Genomic DNA, 9,023 nt, shown 5'->3' with positions numbered 1-9,023 from the left:
AAATCGAGACCATCCCGGTCAACATGGTGAAACCCCGTTTCTACTAAAAATACAAAAAATTAGCCGGGCATGGTGGCACGTGCCTGTAATCCCAGCTACTCAGGAGGCTGAGGCAGCAGAATTTGCCTGAACCCAGGAGGCGGAGGTTGCGGTGAGCCGAGATCGCGCCATTGCACTCCAGCCTGGGTAACAAGAGCGAAACTCCGTCTCAAAAAAAAAAAAAAAAAAAAAGTGTTCAACTTTTAAAGAAAACAGAAATATAATGCTGATTATGAACGTCCAGCCAAAGGAAGGGCAGATACACTGGCTTTCACTGCTCTCCTCAAACAGAAGCTGCCCCATTCTTGTGCTTCACACACTCTGGGTTGAAAGCAACAATCAGTTTACTGTGACCAAGCCATGGTGTTGGTTTGCTTCATAGATTCCTTTTCCCTTGGGTTTGATCCTGCCTGAAAAAATAATCTGAAAGAGCACTGATGGAATTCTCCTGACCAGAGGAGAGCCTCTCTCTTACCACCTGTGGGAAGCGGAATCACGGATCTGCAGAGACGCTAAGTGCCTAAATCTTCTGTCAGATAGATTGTGACCATCTCAGTTTTTCCTTGGAGATACCCATTCTACTTTGGTTACCTACGTGTTTGTTTTCCTTGAACCTCTGCATAAAATGCCCTCTCCTGGCCGGGCGCGGTGGCTCAAGCCTGTAATCCCAGCACTTTGGGAGGCCGAGGCGGGTGGATCACAAGGTCAAGAGATCGAGACCATCTTGGTCAACATGGTGAAACCCCGTCTCTACTAAAAATACAAAAAAAAAAAAATAGCTGGGCATGGTGGCGCGTGCCTGTAATCCCAGCTACTCAGGAGGCTGAGGCAGGAGAATTGCTTGAACCCGGGAGGCGGAGGTTGCAGTGAGCCGAGATCGCGCCATTGCACTCCAGCCTGGGTAACAAGAGCGAAACTCCGTCTCAAAAAAAAAAAAAAAAAAAAAAAAAAAAAAAAAAAAAGCCCTCTCCTAAAGTTCAGTTACAAGAACATTTGAAACATTTCTCCAACCTGCGATCCTTTTGCAATGCTATCCTAAATAGTTATTTTAGGCTTAGCATTGGAGATGTATAGCAATCTTCACCAAAACCCTCAACTTCTTCCTTGGAAACTGCCAACATTCAAATTGACATCAGCAGAGGAAGAAAGTTATTCCTTATGTTAAATTAAATAATAAGTACTCATTAAATATATAGCTTATTTCCAAATAAAATATATTTTTTATTTAAAAACTATAAAAAGACTTTTAAAATATGCTCATTATTTTTTAAAATGTTTTAAATCTAACTTAATGGTTGTTTCAAAATAAGAAACAAAATTTTTAAAAAAACAATAAATGGTAAATATATATTAAAAGTTATGGCCGGGCGCGGTGGCTCAAACCTGTAATCCCAGCACTTTGGGAGGCCAAGGCGGGTGGATCACGAGGTCAAGAGATCGAGACCATCCAGGTCAACATGGTGAAACCCCGTCTCTACTAAAAAATACAAAAAATTAGCTGGGCATGGTGGCGCGTGCCTGTAATCCCAACTACTCAGGAGGCTGAGACAGGAGAATTGCCTGAACCCAGGAGGCGGAGGTTGCAGTGAGCCGAGATCGCGCCATTGCACTCCAGCCTGGGTTAACAAGAGCGAAACTCCGTCTCAAAAAAAAAAAAAAAAAAAAAAAAAAAAACAAGAGCGAAATTCTGTCTCAAAAAATAAAAATAAAAAAATAAAAAAATAAATAAATAAAAGTTATAAATATAAAAATACATATTTTTAAAAACAAATATATACGTATATACATATATACGTATATATATATTCTGAGATGGAGTTTTGCTCTTGTTGCCCAGGCTGAAGTGCAATGGCACGATCTTGGCTCGCTGCAACCTCTGCCTCCTAGGTTCAAGCGATTCTCCTGCCTCAGCCCCCCAAGTAGCTGGGATTACAGGCATGTGTCACCATGCCAGGCTAATTTTGTATTTTTAGTAGAAATGGGGTTTTTCCATGTTGGTCAGGCTGGTCTTGAACTCTGAACCTCAGGTGATCCGCCCGCCTCAGCCTCCCAAAGTGCTGGGATTACAGGTGTGAGCCACCACCCCCGGCCTGAATATATATTTTTAATTTAAAAAAGGTTAAAAATATTTTATGTTAAAATAAATCTCAGCCTGACATGGTGGCTCATGCTTGTAATCCCAGCACTTTGGGAGGCTGAGACAGGAGGATCACCTGAGGCCAAAAGATCAAGACCAACCTAAGCAACAGAGCAAGACCCTGTCTTTATAAAAAATAAAAAATAAATTAGCTGGGCACGTTGGGGCACAATTGTAGTCCTAGACACACAAGAGGCTGAGGTAGGAGGATCATTTAAGCCCAGTGCACTGAAGTTGCAGTGAGCTATGATTATGCCACTGCATTCCAGCCTAAGCAATAGAGCAAAACCCTGTCTCTGAATAAAAATTTTAAAAAATTGTATCCACTATATTTTTGTCCTAAAATAAACTAGTTATTTCAAATGTATACATACAGTCATCCCTTGGTAGGGGGATTGGTCCTAGGACTCCCAAGTATACCAAAATCCATGCATACTCGAGTCCCCCAGTCTGTCTTGAAGAACCTTCATATACAAAAATTTGGCTCTCCATGTACCAGGGTGTCATATCCCATTAATACTGTAGTTTTGATCCATGTTCGGTTCAAATAAATTAATATGTAAGTAGATCTATGCTGTTCAAACCTCTGTTGTTCAAGGGTCAACAATAAATAAAACAAGACAAAAAGTCCAAACATGTCATCAATGATAATGTTATAATAAGCTTCATTTAAAACATTTATTTTAGAAGTTTTGTGCATAATCAAATTGACTAATCAAAAAGTTATTTATGTCTTTCTAAATATTAAACTTTATTGCTGAAACTACATTAATACAAAACAAAAAAAAATGGTCCCCTATGTTAAAACAATAAAATTACTACAAGTGGCTGGGTACAGTGGCTCATGCCTGTAATCCCAGTACTTTGGGAGGATGAAGCAGGTGGATCACCTGAGGTCAGGAGTTCAAGACCAGCCTGACCAACATGGCGAAAACCCATCTCTATAAAATATAAAAATTACCCAGGTGTGGTAGTGCACATCTGTAATCCCAGTTACTTGGGAGGCTGAGGCAGGAGAATCGCTTGAACCCAGGAGGCACAGGTTGCAATGAGCCAAGATCATGCCACTATACTCCAGCCTGGGCAACAAGAGCAAAACTCTGTCTCAAAAAAAAGAATAATGTTGGTCTCATAAAATAAATAATGGAGAAGTCCCGTCTCCTCAATTTTGGGGGATAGTTTTGATAGGAATGGTACATCAAGTAGAATTCAACTATGAATTCATCTAGTCCTGGGCTTTTTCTGCTTGGTAGGCTTTTTATTACTTGATTCAATTTCAGAACTCATTACTGGCATGTTCAGGGTTTCTATTTCTTCCTAGTTCAATCCTGGGAGGTTGTATGTTTCCAGGAATTTATTCATTTCTTGTAGGTTTTCTAGTTTGTGTGAATAGAGGTATGCATAATTATGTGAGGGTTTTTGAGCCACCACGCCTGACCGTACTGTTTCTTTTTCAATTAAAAAATTTTTGACCAGACATGGTAGCTCACACCTGTAATCCCAATATTTTGGGAGGTCAAGGCAGGAGGATCACTTGAAGCCAGGTGTTCAAGACCAACCTACATAACAAAGTGAGACCCCCATTTCTACAAAAAAAAATTTTTTTAATGTGTCAAGTGTGGTGGCGTATGCCTGTAGTCCCCACTTGGGAGGCTGAGGCAGGAGGATTACTTGAGTTTATGAGTTCAGAGGCTGCAATGGAGCTATGAATGCATCACTGCACTCAAGTCTGGGCAACAAAGTAAGATCCCATTTCTAAAAAAGAAAAAAATAAAGAAAAATTTATCTCATACGTGATCGATAATTTACAATAATAGCCTGCGTAGCATAGCAAGACCTCATCTCTATTAAAAATAAATAGCCAGGTATGGTGGCCCATGCTCTGTAGTCCCAGCTACTCAGGAGGCTGAGGTGGAAAGATCTCTTGAGCCTGGGAGATTGAGATTGCAATGAGCTTGATCATACCACTGTACTCTAGCTTGGGGACAGAGTAAGACCCTGTCTCAATAATAATAATAACCTAATAAAATATACTTTTTTTTTTTTTTTGAGACAGTCTCACCCTGTTGCCCAGGCTGGAGTGCAGTGGTGTGATCTCAGCTCACTGCAACCTCTGCCTCCCAGGTTCAAGCAATTCTCCTGCCTCGGCCTTCTGAGTAGCTGGAACTACAGACACATGCCACTAAGCCCAGCTAATTTTTTGTTTTTTAGTAGAGACGGGGTTTCACTGTGTTGTCCAGAATGGCCTCGAACTCCTGACCTCAGGTGATCCACCCACCTCGGCCTCCCAAAGTGCTAGGATTATAGGCGTGAGCCACTGTGCCTGGCCAAAATATACTTTTATAAACAAAGATTAAAAACATTTGCTTTTTCTCCCTACTTAATTCCTTCAAAAGTTCAAAAACTATGCATATTATTTTTATAAGAACATAATTATTTACACAAATTCAATTAAAATCTACTCTTTCTAAAAAATACCATTAAAAACATTGACTAAACCATCGTATTTTTAAATGCACATAAAATCCCTGACTTCAAGAGTTCTCAACCTTACAATACGTAAAAATTGTTAAGAAACAAATAAAAATTGTTACTTCCTTACAGGCTCATAAGACTTTTTTTAAAAAGCTAATATCTGCTTTGATTGGGCTTCCCAGACTTAAAAAGGTTTTAAATCCGAGATTCCTATATAATCATTTTTTAAATTATGTTCTAAAAAAAACCTGTAAAACACCTATTAGACTATAACCCCATACATTATTTTCAAATTCCTTTTATCTACCTATACACCATATTAAACCTAAATTCTTTCTAATTTCCTCCAACTCTCTAATGAAAAGCAAAAAATACTCTGTTTCTAAACTAAAACTAAATTACTTTTAAAAACCAAGCCTCATGATATACAGGCCACACAAAACATTCACCAAATCACCGGATGTCATGACCAAAGAAACTGAAACTTCAGCTCCCAGAAAAAGTTAATGGTTTTTACTTGTGGAGGGAAGTCTTGGTTAAAAAAAAAAAAAAAAAAAGTAAATGTTTTCATATTATAGACAACTTTTTCAAAGATATCAAAGCAACAGTCCATATTATAATAAAACTTTTATCCTCCTTAATGCCTACCTTTTTCTTTTTCTTTTTTTTTTTTTTGAGACGGAGTTTCGCTCTTGTTACCCAGGTTGGAGGGCAATGGCACGCTCTCGGCTCACCGCAACCTCCGCCTCCTGGGTTCAGGCGATTCTCCTGCCTCAGCCTCCTGAGTAGGTGGGATTACAGGCAAGCACCACCATGCCCAGCTAATTTTTCGTATTTTTAGTAGAGACGGGATTTCACCATGTTGACCAGGATGGTCTCGATCTCTTGACCTCGTGATCCACCCGCCTCAGCCTCTCAAAGTGCTGGGATTACAGGCATGAGCCACTGCGCCCGGCCCTATGCCTACCTTTTTCATTGAACAAAACGGTATAATTAAAATTTCGCAATCAATAACTTCAACTAGTAACATAAAAGCTAACCTAGACCAGGGCGTGGTGGCTCATGCCAGTAATCCTAGTGCTTCGGGAGGCCAAATTAAGAGGATCACTTGAGGCTGGGAGTTTGAGACCAGCCTGGGCAACGTAATGAAACCTTGTCTGTACAAAAAAGAAAAATACTAGCCAGGCTTCGTGGTGCGAGCCTATAGTCCTAGCTACTCAGGAGGCTGAGACAGGAAGATCCCTGGGGCCCGGGAGCTCAAGGCTACAATCTCTAAAAAAAAAGAAGAAGAAGAAGAACAAGAACTTAAAAATCCTTTAATATAGGCCGGGTGCGGTGGCTCAAGCCTGTAATCCCAGCACTTTGGGAGGCCGAGACGGGTGGATCACGAAGTCAAGAGATCGAGACCATCCTGGTCAACATGGTGAAACCCCGTCTCTACTAAAAATACAAAAAATTAGCTGGGCATGGTGGCTCGTGCCTGTAATCCCAGCTACTCAGGAGGCTGAGGCAGGAGAATTGCCTGAACCCAGGAGGCAGAGGTTGCAGTGAGCCGAGATCATGCCATTGCACTCCAGCCTGGGTAACAAGAGTGAAACTCTGCCTCAAAAAAAAAAAAAAAAAAAAATCCTTTAATATCCATTAGTTAAAATTTTTAAAGGCTAGAGTAGCGGGTGCAGTGGCTGACACCTGTAATCCCAGCACTTTGGAAGGATGAGGCTGGAGGGTTTCTTGAGCCCAGCAGTTCAAGATCAGCCAGGACAACATAGGGAGACTCCATTTCTACAAAAAAGGCCAGTTGTGGTGGCACGCACCTGTACACTCAGCTACTCGGAAGCCTGAGTGGGGGGATCGCTTGAGCCTGGGAGATCAAGACTGCAATTAGCATGATCCAGCCTGAGCAACGGAGCAAGACCCTGACTCAAAATTAAATTAAATTAAGATTAAAAATAAAATTTAAAAGTCTATACTATTACTAATATTACATGCTATACCTAAATAAATTCCTCTAAAAAGTTAAGAATCGTACACAGAAAATTAACAAAGCAGGTCATATAATTACCACAGGTGTAACTGAATTTCCTATGGCCATTTAATTTATTCAATTGGTAGTCTTTAAGTCTCAGTTCATCGCTCAAAACCATTATACAAACTAAAATTGTCATATTTCTAATAATGTACTTTAATTTTCCCTTTTAAAACTTTATATCTAGGCCGGGCGCGGTGGCTCAAGCCTGTAATCCCAGCACTTTGGGAGGTCGAGGTGGGTGGATCACGAGGTCAAGAGATCGAGACCATCCTGGTCAACATGGTGAAACCCCGTCTCTACTAAAAATACAAAAAACTAGCTGGGCATGGTGGTGCGTGCCTGTAATCCCAGCTACTCAGGAGGCTGAGGCAGGATAATTGCTTGAACCCGGGAGGCGGAGGTTGCGGTGAGCCGAGATCGCCACCATTGCACTCCAGCCGGGGTAACAAGAGCGAAACTCCGTCACCAAAAAAAAAAAAAAAAACTTTATATCTATTGCTTATGTTAACTTTTCACAAAAATTTAGCTCCTAACAAAATAATACTGCCCCAAAACTTTAAAATAAGACAAAAGACTAAAAAACAAGCAAAATTAAATTTAATAATACACACCAGGTAAACAGCCTAAGGGCCATTTTCTTCAAATTCCATTGTTACTCAAACGTGACTAAAATTTTGACACTGACTCTCAGTTGCCAATTATTCCCAGAAACAAGAGATGAGACCAACAACCAAGACAGGTTAATCTTGACACCGGGGACATCAAAGCCTAACTACAGAGTAATTGATCAATAATACCTAAAAAAAAAAAAATTGGGGCCTGGCGCAGTGTCTCATGTCTGTTGGGAGACCAGGGGAGGTGGATCACTTGAGCCCAGGAGTTCCAGACCAGTCTGGGCAATATGGCGAGACACCTGTCTTTTTTTTTTTTTTTTTTTTTTTCTTTTTTTAAATTAAATTAATTCTTTTAAAAAAGATTTAATCAAAAACAATATATAAAAGTTGTCAAAATCATAATAAAATCAGGAATATTTAAAAAACGATAAATTGGCTGGGTGCGATTCCAGCACTTTGGGAGGCTGAGGTGGGCAGGTTGCTTGAGCCGAGGAGTTCGAGACCAACTTGGGCAACGTGGCAAGACCCTGTCTCTACAAAAAATTTTAAAAGTAGCCTGGTGTGGTGGTGTGCACCTGTGGTCCCAGCTACTTAGAGGATGAGGTGGAGGATTGCTTGAGCTCAGGAAGTTGAGGCTGCAGTGAACTGCATTCAGGCTGCCGCACCCCAACCTGAGTGACAGAGCAAGATCCTGTCAAACAAACAAAAACAAACAAAACACCCTTAAGACCATAAAGCAATAAAGTGAGAGTTCTCATACTTGCATGCCTAATAACAAAAAGGATCACAAAATACTACAAAAAATACAACCTTACACAAAGACTATCATAATCTTATACAAAAAAATGCTTCTGCATGGACACTTGCTCAACAACTACAGATAGTGTCATTCTTGTTACGGATCTTTATAAGCCAAAGATAATTATTTCAAAACAATCGTATAAAGCCTCATATTTTCCTTTAAAAATTTTTGTCTTCTTTTACCTCCGTAAATGCATACACAGTTTCACACACTACGGGTGTTACAGTTATACTAAGACATGTTACTATTACAATACTCTATTCCCATGTAAATATCTTTTTCTTTTAAAAAGCCTCTCTGTTATTTAAACTGGCACCAGAGTTATCACCCTGACAGTCAGCATGCTTTGTGCCCAAACCTTTGCTTCAAGTCCTATGATTGTTGCAGTAATTTCTTACACTAAATATGTAAAATCAAAAAGAAAATGTTTTTTAAAAGTATAAATAATTTAGCACATAAACAAAAAAAATAAAATAAAAAGAATTTAGCACCAAGGGTCGCTAAAAAAATAAAATAAAGGAAAAAAGAAAAAGAAGTATGAAGAAGACTCAAATAAAAAGAACTTTATATATATATATATATATTTTTTTTTTTTTTTTTTTGAGACGGTGTTTCACTCTTGTTACCCAGGCTGGAGTGCAATGGCACGATCTCGGCTCACCGCAACCTCCGCCTCCTGGGTTCAGGCAATTCTCCTGCCTCAGCCTCCTGAGTAGCTGGGACTACAGGCACGCGCCACCACGCCCAGCTAACTTTTTATATTTTTAGTAGAGGCGGGGTTTCACCTTGTTGACCAGGATGGTCTGGGTCTCTTGACCTCGTGATCCACCCACCTCGGCCTCCCAAAGTGCTGGGATTACAGGTGTTGGGTAGAGATAGCCCATCCCCCATATCGGGGACCCACATTCGGCAGGCCGCCTCTAGAGA

General features: G+C 40.3%; 1 pseudogene; it reads left to right on the top strand.

The window, feature by feature from the left end:
- The first annotated feature begins 228 nt into the window (after window positions 1–228).
- Window positions 229–1,204, top strand: LOC120366078 (metaxin-3 pseudogene; annotated as a pseudogene).
- Window positions 1,205–9,023: the final 7,819 nt, after the last annotated feature.

The sequence above is a fragment of the Saimiri boliviensis genome, chromosome 11 (assembly GCF_048565385.1).
Source record: "Saimiri boliviensis isolate mSaiBol1 chromosome 11, mSaiBol1.pri, whole genome shotgun sequence".
In the NCBI taxonomy this organism is placed as follows: domain Eukaryota; kingdom Metazoa; phylum Chordata; class Mammalia; order Primates; family Cebidae; genus Saimiri; species Saimiri boliviensis.
The sequence above is the reverse complement of the archived record's forward strand: the minus strand, read 5'-3'. Positions and strand labels throughout refer to the sequence as shown.